Consider the following 12525-nt stretch of genomic DNA (forward strand, 5'->3'; position numbering starts at 1 on the left):
TGGACACTATGCCAGTCCAACACCGAAACTGATGAACACTTTCATTTCTGGGGGTTAGTTAGAAAATGCTTAGCACACCATAACGGTTCAGACTCCCCTCAGAGTTAGGTTTATATTCTGTTGCTAGCACCAAAAGCCACCTCAGTGGATTAGTTTGTAATCTCTATAGAATTACTTCACGTATTTATTGTAGCCCGGGAATCATTATTTTCATGCCTCTAACTATATATATTTACAGTGTGAATTAGCCCACTTGTCGATGTTCACTGAGTATTTCTTCTAATGCAGATGTAATTTAATATTATTCCTTCATTTGATTTTCAGACCCAACCAGTAATTATATGTATAATTCCAAAGAACAGCTGAACCAGGGTTCTGTTCAGGGTTGATGTTAAACACAGCACTTGCAATCGAAGAATACACACCTGAGATAGTTGAGAGAAAAAAAGAAATCTAAACTAATCTATCGGTCTTTACAGTAAACATGAATTTCAATCTGTCATAGTCATTCAGACAGGGCTTTGAATAAGAAGAAAGTGGGGGGAAAGTGTGATGAAGTGTGTAGAGGGGTTGGTTGTTTTTTTGGGCATTAAGGTTGGGTGAGGGACAATAAGTATGTAGAGAAGAGGTCAACCTATAACACATGTTTTTAAAAAGGATACTACAACTATGATTCCCCGGCGTAATACTCGGCATCTCCCAAGCAAGGTACCCATAGCTTGTTAAATCTAGATTGCTGGCCCTTTTATCTGTACAGAATGTATTTGTATGAAGCTGGTCTAGAGAGTCGCATTAGTCTGCACCTTGACTGCTCTCCAGTGTCGAAGGATGCATACAGTAGACACTGATAGTGTTCTAGCTTCTATTACAGTTAACCAACTGGCTAGATATCGGTGTGTCAGTAAACATTGTCAACCTAAAAACTACTTATCTTGGTTTAGCGCTATACAATAGGAGGTTGATCTACATAGACATTCACAGTGGCACTCAAGCTATGATCTGGAAACATTGAACTGTTATATTAAACTTCTTACGCTGTACGATTCAAAGGTTGGAACTGCCAAGAAAGATCACTAGTGTAGAATCTTAAGGCTTGCAGAGCTATTCGATACAACAGCATTGACCAATGCAGATGAACATTTGCAGCAGCTTATTGATCATTTAAGTTTAGTTTCGACTTACAAAAGTTTTGTTTTTTTACTTATGTCCGATGTACCCCTGGCGCTGGTTAGTCCCTGATAAAGTACCTTCACAAGTGTATGCAGCTGGTTTTGGGCTCAGACAGTTCTATAATTAGGGTTAGAAGGGGAAAGCAATACCATTTCCTGTGATAAGTGGTCCTTGAAAAATGAATGGGACATAGTTTGAATTCAGCTGCAACATAACTGAAATCCCAGTGATTGGAAGCCTGTTAGTGAGCGTACAACATAGTTGGCCATGTCCTCTGTTTTCCAGCCCCACAGTATAGTGATGAAGAACTTGGGTCCTGATTTAGAGCTAGGCAAAGGGGACTCTTCACAAACGTGACAGATTTCCCACCCTTCTTTTTACAAGTGTGTTAAGACGTAACAAACTTGATACAAGGTGTACTGCAAATTTGTCACATTTGTGATGGAGCCCTCATCTGCCAAATTCTAAATCAGGCCCTTAGATGCCCCAACTGACACAGTTAGTATGCTGGAAAAGCCACTCTCATGGTCAAAATCCTTTTCTACAAAGACTGTAATGTTTCCATGTGTCAATGAGCTTCAGTATATCTTGGTTTTAGGGTCCAAGTAACATCTAGCTTGGATTATGCCAATGACTGACAGCTGTTTTCCAGACAAGCCAACAATACTAGAGGATGTTGCACCCATGGTAGTCGCAGGTGCCTTTAGAAGCACACACGTTACACATATCTTGTGATCTCTGCTTTGGAGAGACTTCCATAATTCAGGACCTTCCTTCTTGTGGCATAACAAATAACCATATGTACCAGTTGCCCAGCTCAGACTGACTACTGCTGTGTTGGTGAGAACCCAGTTTGTTTCAATACCTCTGCTCCCTTCAGCTTTCTAACTATGGTATAGTTTTCCTCATGACCTTTGAAAAATCTGTCCCCATCCCTCTGTTGGAACTTAAAAACATGGCTGTTCACTCTCCAGTTTAGTAGCTAGACAAATGCAAGTGCCTGTAAACACACTTTCTATGAAAATCAATGTACCACAAACCTCCCCATTTCTTAAGTAACAAACAAGGCATCCCAGGTTAAAAGCATAGGGAGAATCTTTGCCTGGCACTTGACCAAATATCAGAGCTATTGTGATCATATCACTTTCTCTCTCTGTTATTTGTTGCTAGCTTATGACAAACCAGAAAATGTGGAAACATGTATAATGCTGATGTTTGCTTGCTCTAATTATTAGCTTGTCCTTCTGGGCTCTTTGGGTCTGCTGCAGAATAATGCATTGTTTTCTTCTTTTACTTTATGTATTTGTTCTGCATCATCTCTGGTCTTACTGAAGGCCACTAAATGATGGCCAGAGGATGGCTGTAGTTCATACCCCCAACATTAGGGGTTTCATGACACTTGGGAATATAGTAGCCAGGAAAGACTAACCTATAGGAGGAATACAACCTTTATGTGAAAGTGTATGTATTTTATTTACAAATATCTGAAGTGTTCTCTTTCTACTCTTTACATGTGCACTGTCAATGGAGCATGTAAATGCATGTTCTCATGCACACCACATCATGATAAATATGAGTAGGTTTGATCAAGTAACAAGCTTTGGAGAAGGCACGGTCTCATATCAGCAGGGACTCCTTAGTCTTACTAAAGTTCAATATTTTTAACATTACACCTGCTAAACAAAAGAAGCAGATGCACTTTAGTGATTTGAAGCATTATGTGAAAGTATGTAAATAAGGGTTTCAAGTGCTCAAAAACTTTGTAATGCAAATATATAAACACAAGCACACTGTCCTTAAGTAGCACTGCTCCATACTGTCATACATTCATTTTTAACCACATCAAACAATCTTAACTCTCTCATTCTCTGCCCCTCTGTTTTACATAGGCAACTATAGCACTTTTTAGTTGATGCCAGTTTGTCAAGCTGGCAGTGTGTGGGGCAAAAAAGTGACATTTTTAAATTCCACAGGAAGCTTTTGACAGAGCTACAGAAAAAGCAGCAGGAGGACAGTCTGAGGGTGCAAGGTGGCCCCCGACCACTGCATAAAAACAGGCACCCAGGTCTCTTCACCCAAGTCCAATTTGGACGAGTTCCTATGACTAGGTCGAAAGGACCCCATTCCTCAAACATTTTAGGCCTTTAGTTAGTGGAGACCCCCTTTGAGTTCCAAAACGAGGCAACATTCAGGTGCCTTAGCCAGGTTATCTAATAGAGACTTCTAACTGCAGATTCCTTACCTTTGAATTTCCCAGGCAGGCGCCTGGTTCCGGAAACTTATGCTGAGCTATACCCCTTATGTGCAGCATCCGGGGGCTTCATTCGGCTCTACATAACGTTGTGTGCATCAGTAGCGTTGGTTATGATGACGGGGTGCCTATATAGGTACCACACAGGCGCGCGGCTGTCACTAGTTAAGCGCCGACATGAGAAGAGCCACCCCGCAGCTGCATTTTGGCAGCTTTTTTCTTGACTTTTGTCAAATTTGAAGAAAAAAAATCCTGTTATTATGTGAGGGATGTCTTTAAGGAAGGCAGGTTTCAAGCTGTGCGGTGCCTGCCACCACATGATGATGGTCACAGATCCCCCACCTCGATTGTCTTTGGAGTCTCGAGCCTGACCGCGAGTCGATGTCGCGCTCGGACTGCCGGGCCATGGCTCCGAAGGCCTTGAGGGAGCCAGCGAAGATGCTCCTCGCGGCCCGGCAGTCAACACCGTTCAGTGAGATCCGCGGAGGTCCCGGTCCATATCGAAGAAGAGAAGGTTGCGGGACCGCTTCCGGAGCCCTAAGTCCTCTTCTTCCCACTAGAAGTCCTTGGGACACTCAGGGTAAAGGCATATGAAGAAGAGGTCCAAGAGGGCTTCATCTTCACCTCGGCTGACATCCGTCATCAGGAGAGTTAATGACCACCTACATTCTAGGCATGGTTCTGCAGAGCCAGAGCCGACTACGCACTTCCCTCCCTTTCCGGGAGCCAGAGCAACCCTGCTGGAAAAGCCCCATTGGGTTCGACGCCATCCGCCCTGACCACGACGCCGGTGGGGCCTCAAGGATCTGATCCCAGATCCAGGTCGATGCTGGTTGGGCCATTGCGACCTCCTCCGAAGACAGACCCGAAGTATGTGCCTGCGGCACCAGCCCCAGCCTCAGCCTCATCCCCAATACAGTGCCAGAACGATGTTGCTCGATGTAGATTTCAACGTTGATTGAACCCAGGAGTTCTATGTGGTCGTCTGAGCACTTTAAAGGAGAGGAATGGGAAGGAGTCTATGGACCCTCTGGAAAACAGGATGTCTCTGTGGCGAACTTAGACTGGTATGGGGAACTTGGGGAGGCAGTGGACTGGATACTTCCCCAGATACTGGCATGCTTTCTTCGCCAACAGTGGCTACGGAGGATGGGACATCCTATGCCATGGTGGTAAAAAAGGCAGCTGAGGTCCTCGGACTAGAGCTACCCTCCGTGTAGGTCAGGACTGATCTCCTGACCGAGGTGCTTCAATTAGGGGCTTCCGCTTCCAAACCCCCTTTTGCCGTTTTAATGAAGCACATGGTCCAAGCCTAGCACAGGGTCACCTGTGAATAGGACTATTACATGCAGCCATCGCCCAGCTCCGGGCGACCCAAAGTTTCTCATCTAACACCCCACCCCAGAAAGTTTGGTGGTGCAGGCATCTACGTCCCTGGGCGCATTCACTTTCACCCCTCCGGATAGGGAATCTAAGAGGCAGGACTCATTTAGAAAGAAGTTGTGTTCTTCCTCCAGCCTGGCATTGCCGTTGGTGAATACTGCATGCTTAATGGACCGTTTCTCCCATTCCCTTTGGAAGACAGTTGCTCAAGTGTTGCCACAGATCCCAAAGAAGGCCCGGGATGTGTTCTCCCAAGCACTCAAGGTTGGTAGAGATGCAGCAAAATTCACCATACAGTGTGGCCCAATACGACGGATTCGCTGGGCAGATATCAACAATGGTGGCCTTGAGGCGCCACGCCTGGCTTAGAGCAACTGGCTTCTCTGGCGATTTCCAAGCTAATCTGATGCACATACTCGTTGATGGGACCCGTCTTTTTGGGGAAAAGGCAGACTCTGCCCTGGTCAGGTTCACAGACTCTAGACATACGGCCAGATCCTTAAACCTCTCCTCCACTCCTCGTGACCAATCTTCCTTTTGCCAGTTTTCGTGACAACGGAAATGGTTTCCAGCCGTGTCAGCCTTATCCCAGCCACCTTCCTGCACAGACTGCCCAAGCTGTGCGCGGACACTGTGCATTCTGATTCAGTAATGGAGTCCAGAAATCGTCAACCATACTGCTTCCAGCAGCCGTTGCCGCTTAGCACTCATAGGCTGACACTGCAGGACCACACTACTCCAGTTGATGGGAGAACATTGGACAAGTGGGTCTTGCAGACCGTCCAGGAGGGCTATTCTCTGCCTTTTCTCACTTTTCCTCTCATTATGCCAAATCAGAAATCAGGAATGGCTGCTACAAGAGGATGTTACAGCTCTATTTGCCAAGGGAGCTATATAACGGGTCCCAGTTTCAGAAGAAGACCGTGGCTCTCCTACCCCCAATTTTCTGATCCCCAAGAAGATCAAAGGGTTGCATCCCATTTTGGACCTTAGAATTGTCAATCTCTTCCTAAAGGAGACGTTCAAGATGCTCACTCTGGCTCAGGTCTCGTCTTTCCTTGACCAAGAAAACTGGATGGTAGCATTGGACCTGCAGGATTTGGATTTTCATATCCCCATCCTGCCGGGTCACAGGCGTTACCTGTGGTTCACGGTAAGCTGCAAACACTTTCAGTGTACCATGCTCTCCTTCAGCCTTACCAGTGCCTCTTGAGTGTTCACCAATGTGATGGCGGTGGTCGCAGCTCATCTGCGCAGGGTAAGGGTGTCAGTCTTCCCCTACCACGACTACTGGTTGTTGAAGGCGTCCTCGCCCCAGGCAGTCATCTCCCATATTCAGTCTACGGCGAACCTCCTACATTCGCTGGAGCCACACCAGACTCCTGCTCAGAAGCTCCCTTTCATTGGAGTTGATCTGGACACAGTTCGGCCTACCCTCTCGAGCAGCGAGTCCAGGATATTCTGGTTATGATTCCAAAGTTTCAGCCTCTATGTTGGATTTCAGTGAGATTAACTCTGACGCTGCTGGGTTTCATAGTCGCCTGCATCCTGTTGGCAAAGCCTGCCAGGTGGCGTATGCGGGGTCTGCAGTGGGACCTGAAGTTCCAAAGGGCACAGCATCATGGAAATCTCACCGACTTGGTCCAGATCTCGGAAGGAACTGTGAGAGAGCAGCAGCAGTGGTGGTTGACGAACCACGATAGGGAAAATGGCAGACCCCTTTCCCCTCCCCATCCAGATTAAACAGTTGTGACTGATGTGTCGCTTCTTGGATAGGGAGGCCATCGGGAGAGGTGAAAATCAGGGTACACTGGTCTCTGGCAGAGACTGGCTCCACATAAATTTGTTGGAATTCTGGGCGAATTGATTGACATTGAAGACATTTCTTCCCTCTCTCAAGGGGAAGCTGGTACAAGTATTCACCAACAACACCATTGCCATGTAGTACTGTAACAGGGTGGGGTGGGATCACGAACCCTTTGTTGAGAGGCCCTGCGTCCCTGGACATGGCTGGAACAGCAGGGCATAACCCTGGTGTTTCAACACCAGGCAGGTTCTCTGAACGCCAGGGCGGATGAGCTTGGCCATTGATGCCTAGCAGATCAGGAATAGCGTCTCTGGTCGAAGGTGGTGCAAGGTATCTTTCAACAGTGGGGAGAACCTTGGTTATGTTTTTTCGCCTCTGAAGAGAACAGGCAGTGTCTGCAGGACTGCGCGCTGGAGTTTCCAAGGTGGCTATAGCTTGGCAACGCCTTTTGTCACGAATTGAGCTTGTGCCTGCTGTATGCCTTTCCACCCATACCACTCCTGCCCAGGGTTCTGAAGAAGATCAGGAGTAACTGGGCCCAAGTCATCCTTGTGGCTCCCTATTGGGTGAGGAGAGTCTGGCTTCCGGAGCTGCTGAGAATTAGCATTGATTCTCTGATCAGGCTGTCTCTTCGAGAGGATCTTCTGTTGCAGCAGCAGGGGAGGGTTCACCCGCACCTGTCAACTCTGCGCCTCCATGCATGGAGATTGAGCAGCGACCATTGATAGCTTATGACCTTCCTCCCAAAGTCTGTAACGTTATTCTGGTGGCCAATCGGCCCTCCACTAAGATGGCATATGCCTGCTGTGGGCAGAAGTTTGTAATCTACTGTACAGAAATGTTTATTTACCCTCCTTTCTGCTTCTCTTTCTACTAACATTTTGTTAATTCTGACATTTGCCCAGCAGTGCTTTGTTTTGGGAACTCTCAAGGATTACCATTCAACTGTCTGCTTTTTTGCGTTTGCCAGACCCCCCCCCCCTCTCTTCAAATCCCCCATTGTACAAATAATTCTGAAAGGGCTAGCTCACCTGTTTCCACCTACACCCTTTGTTATGCTACTGTGGGACCTTAATTTGGTCCTCACCTATTTGATGTGCGCTCCCTTTGAGCCTTTACAAAATTGTCCTCTCTAGCTGTTGACCATCAAAGCAGCCTTCTTGGTGGCGATTACAGGGTGAGTGAGCTACTGGCGTTATGTTGCTCACCTCCTTATCTTATGTCCCAATAATGTTTTCTAAATAATCTTTGCTGTGGGACAATGTTGAATATATTCAATGAAGGATATACTACCAAGATATTGTTGTGATACCTAGGAGAGGTTTGTTCTTGGTCTACTTTGTTCCCTGCCTCCCTCTCCTGGTATTGATTGTATTCAGGGACCCACTGCCGTTTTTGAGTTATCTTGCTCACCTCCTTATCTTATGTCCTTTCTGGAAAAGGTGGCGCGTCGCACCCCAGCATCCTATTTATCAAAGGTTGACTCCTTTTCATCTGGGTAAGTCTATCATGTTGCCCACCTTCTTTGCCCCCCCACATCCTTCTAAGGAGGTGGAGTGTCTCCACCCGCTGGATCCAAAAAGAGCATTGTCGTTCTACCATGACCGCCCAAAAGAGTTCCGGGTGGACGGTCAACTCTTTTTAGGGTACATTGGAGCGAAGCAGGGAAGGGCAGTGCACAAAAGAACCATCTCTTGCTGGGTCGTTCTCTGCTATGCACTGGCAATGGAGCAGCCCCCTGAGGGATTAAGGCCTCACTCCACCAGAGGAAAGGCTACGACTACGGCCTTAGTTCGGGGTGCCATAGTCCAAGACATCTGTCAGGCGGCGAAGTGGGCATCATTGCACACGTTTGCAAAGCACTACTGTCTGAATGGTCAGGTCCTCGAAGACGGGCATTTTTTCCCCGCTCGGTCCTACAGGACTTTCTAGTTTAAGGTACTGGTCCACACCTACTGCCAGGATGGTATGGCTTAGGTATTTAATTCAATGGTAAATAATCTGCAGCTAGAAGTCGCCATCAGATGAACAAGTTACTTACCTTCGGTAATGCATTATCTGGTAGAAACTGTAGCTGCAAATCCCTTACAGCCCCACGCATACCTTCACGCTTTGCGAACTGATGATGTAGGGCTAGGGTGACTCCCCTTTTCAACGCCCTAGTTTTGCTCATGACTGCGTTGGTTACATCGTAGCTCTGCGCTTCTGGCGTGGAAAAAAAATGTGGACGTCCGCGTGCCTAGGTGGTGCCTATAAAAGCACTGTGTCATCATAACCGACGCTACCCATGCCGATAATGTCCGGCAGAGCCGAAAGTAGCTAATCGACACTGCGCGCAAGGGGTATTGCTCAGCAAAACTTTCTGGATCCAGCCTGACACCTGGGAAATTCAAAGGTAAGGAATGTGCAGCTAGATAGTCTCTACCAGATAATGCATTACCGAATGTAAATAACTTCTGTTCACATGGGATAATGGTGTCCCCCTAAAACTCCTTAATCCACACGCAAATAAGCGACCATTTTTTCACCAAGTCATTAGGGAGATTCACCAGGGCAATCCGCCATCTCAGTATTTGCATCAGTCCCAGCTGCGCACCTGACTGCCTCCTCTCCCCTAATGGTTCCAAACATCCAAAGTCTGTTCATCAGATCATATCCCTCCAAAACAGCAGGAGTAGTGTCACTGGGGGTGTGGTGTCCCTGATCCCCACGGAGGGTCGCAGACCCAAAGCGTCCTGGATCTGAGGGAGAGAGGTGTGCCAGGATGGAAGCGGGTTCTGTAGGTGACTGGCGCAGCCCTTAGACAAGGTGCATGTATACGCCCACTATCGAACCCAGCTTGTCAACTCGAATACCACAGGGCGTCACAAACATAGTCTAATGACCTGCAGGAAAAAGCCCAAAACCCGAAGCTTCCAGAAAAACTCCATTAAGAAAAACCTTGTTACATGCCAAGAATAGGGACCAGAGGGGCATACACGTGCCCACGACCCCCAAATTTCAACATGCCCCCTTCTTTTACAGCGCATCACCCATGTGTAGCTCAAAAAGTACATCCACATTAGTATAACTACACACACGATAGGAAAAGTAGGGTATTAAAGTACCGGCAACACTAGTTAAACGATAGATAAACAAAGTAATTCCCAAACTCACGTAGATCACCCTCTAACTAAAACATTCACCTCTGTCATGGGGAGGGGGTGGACTAAAATGTTTCCTAAAATGACTGGGGCCACCTTCCAGTACCCCACTAAAAATATTGCACAAAATAGATGTGCTGAATATTTCCCAAAAAGGACAGACACAGGAATTTCCAAGACGAAATAAAGATGCATGTTCTAAAAACTAACCTACAATCTGCAGCTCTTATCCAACAGCTCTGCACTCAATATTCACATGCTCCACCTTTACTGAGTTCCGCCATCCCTTAAGTAGCAACATCTGAAATTCCAACAAGGCTGAGGGTTCAAGCCAAAAAGACCACTATTTTTTACAGACTATTTTTTAACATACTTTACACTGTGCCATTCAAAGACTCTCCTGGACGCCAGAACGCTGCAGAAGATTCTTCCAGACACCATCCTAAGTCCTGCAATGTTCTAATAGTTATGTATTATTGCACCTTTGTATACCATCTGCTTGGCATGGGTGTATCCTCAGCAAGAAATTTGCAGTCACATATAGCCTACCTCAACATTTCTACAGCCCTTGTGTAGGGACCTCTCCCACCTCACTTATACTGAACCAAACGCTTGTATTTCAGACGTACTACACAACGCACTACTGCACAACACATGGTACCAACACATGACCACTGTGGGTGCCCAGACATTGGCTAGGTCTGCTATATCTGCTATATCTGCACACTGATACACCATGATACAGACTACCAATTGCAAAAAATAGCGCCCAAAACAGAAAAATGTGTCATCTACCTGTACCTATGAAGGATTAGGGCCAAGATGCTACCCAGTGGAGTACAACCCAGAGAGTAGTGGTAAACATCACCCGGTATGAAACCAACCCCACAGCGTTACACCTTTTCACAGAGCCTAACGACATTCAAACTCAGCTAAACTGGAAGCGCAGGCAGGGGGCCATAGGGGAGGACATTGTTTGGCCCAGACATTTTCCAGAGATGATCTTGGAAGTTGCACCAGTGTACCAACCTGTCCACTCCCACCTCTATATGTGGTCCCATGTTGGCCCTTAGCGTATCTGGGGCAGTATTTTTTAATAACAAGTGGACCCCAGACCTAGAGATCCTGTACAGGACTATTCAGGTCAATGATACAAAGGGGAATGAGTCTAGAAGAGGGGTGGTGATGCAACATGGATAATGAGACACTAGCTCTTGCCATCCAAGCACTGCATCATCTACAAGCGGACATGAAGAAGGAGCAATGTGCCCCTGTGCAGGACTGGTTTTTTGATTTGTTTGCTTGGTTCCCCAAGGGGTGACCAGAATGTGCCTGTTGTAGCTCCATGTTCTTGTTGTGGTGTTTTTGTGTGGTTTCGTACAAGTGGGTGTTTCCTGCTGTAACAACACAGTCCTCAAGTTAATTAGAAAGCAAGTAACTAGGGAATTAGTAATAGACACAACAGATACAAACCAAACCTCAACTAATGTGACTGTCGTGAAGTATGGGGTAAAGGATGTAGTTGAGAGTTCAACTAGAGAGGGAATGTTTATATTTGTTGGACTTTGCCCTTTTTGGATAAAGTTCCTTAAACATTTTGCCTTCCTCCTAGACCTTTTCCTGACATTATATTGCCGACTTAGATGCTTTGGACACTTTGCCACTGCTGATCAGTGTCAATGTGCAAGTGCTCCCTGTATAACGTGTTATGGTAATTGGTTGTCCATAATTGGTATGTTTGTCTTGCTAGGCCACATTACCCATAGGAAAGAATGGGGGATGCTGTGTCACGTTTCCAGCATATCTTCCTACAGGCATAAGATGGAGGGATGGAGTTTAGTGGGCCTGAACATCGGAATTTAATAGCACTTTTGTGAAGATGGTTTTTAAATTGTGTGTTTAGAAACCACGCGTTTCGAAGTTTGTGTAGTGACCGTCTGGGTTTGGATGTGACAGGGTCTGGGCAGTGTCCTGACACCAGAGAGGAGTAGGTGAGACAGCAACAGGCTGGCCTGCACTTGATGGGGGGGTGAAGGGGGTAGCCCTCTGGATGTGAAGAGGGCTTTGTTGCTGCCACCAAAGGATGGCTCCACCGCCTGCTGAGCATCTAGGGCCCAGACCCTCACTGTTGGACTTGGCCCATTTTTCCCGAGATTTTTCGCTTTTGACCCCCCCTATTTTAGGATGTCTCCCCCATGGTAGAGAGTTGTATAGGTCATGTGTGGTGTGAGATGCCCTAGTACTGTAATGCAATGGTGTGCACACTTGTTAACCCCCATTGTAAGAATGCACCCTGGTGAGATGTCGCTTTTAACATGGATGCCATGGCTGTATGTGGTGCCACCTGACTGTGGTGGGTTAGCAGTCAAGTTGTCTGTTCCCAGCCATCCAGTTTTTGGAGGGAAAGCCTGGCACCCAGGGTGCTCTACTCCTCCCCCTGAGCCAGTTAGAACCAGTTTCCCCAGAGGCTTCTAGAAGCTTCTGGCACTGTCTGGTAGGAGGCGGTGAGGGGCGTATAAGTAGGGGGGTGTGCCACCATGTGCTCAGTCAGAGCGTGGACTTGAGAGAGACAGGACCTGCTGCCAGGGGGTGTGTGCTGGCCCCTGAGCCCATCTGCACCCTCACACTGTCCACAGGGCCAATGAGAGCCGCTGCTGGAGTTCAGGCTGCTGTACAGGAGGAGTGCCACGTTATAGAGGAGGATGGTTTCTAGGACCTACTGCCCTGTCCTGATGAGTGCCCACTGACTGCTGACCTGGCCCAGTAATGCT

This window comes from Lissotriton vulgaris, chromosome 7 (genome assembly GCF_964263255.1).
Source record: "Lissotriton vulgaris chromosome 7, aLisVul1.2, whole genome shotgun sequence".
Classification (NCBI taxonomy): Eukaryota; Metazoa; Chordata; class Amphibia; order Caudata; family Salamandridae; genus Lissotriton; species Lissotriton vulgaris.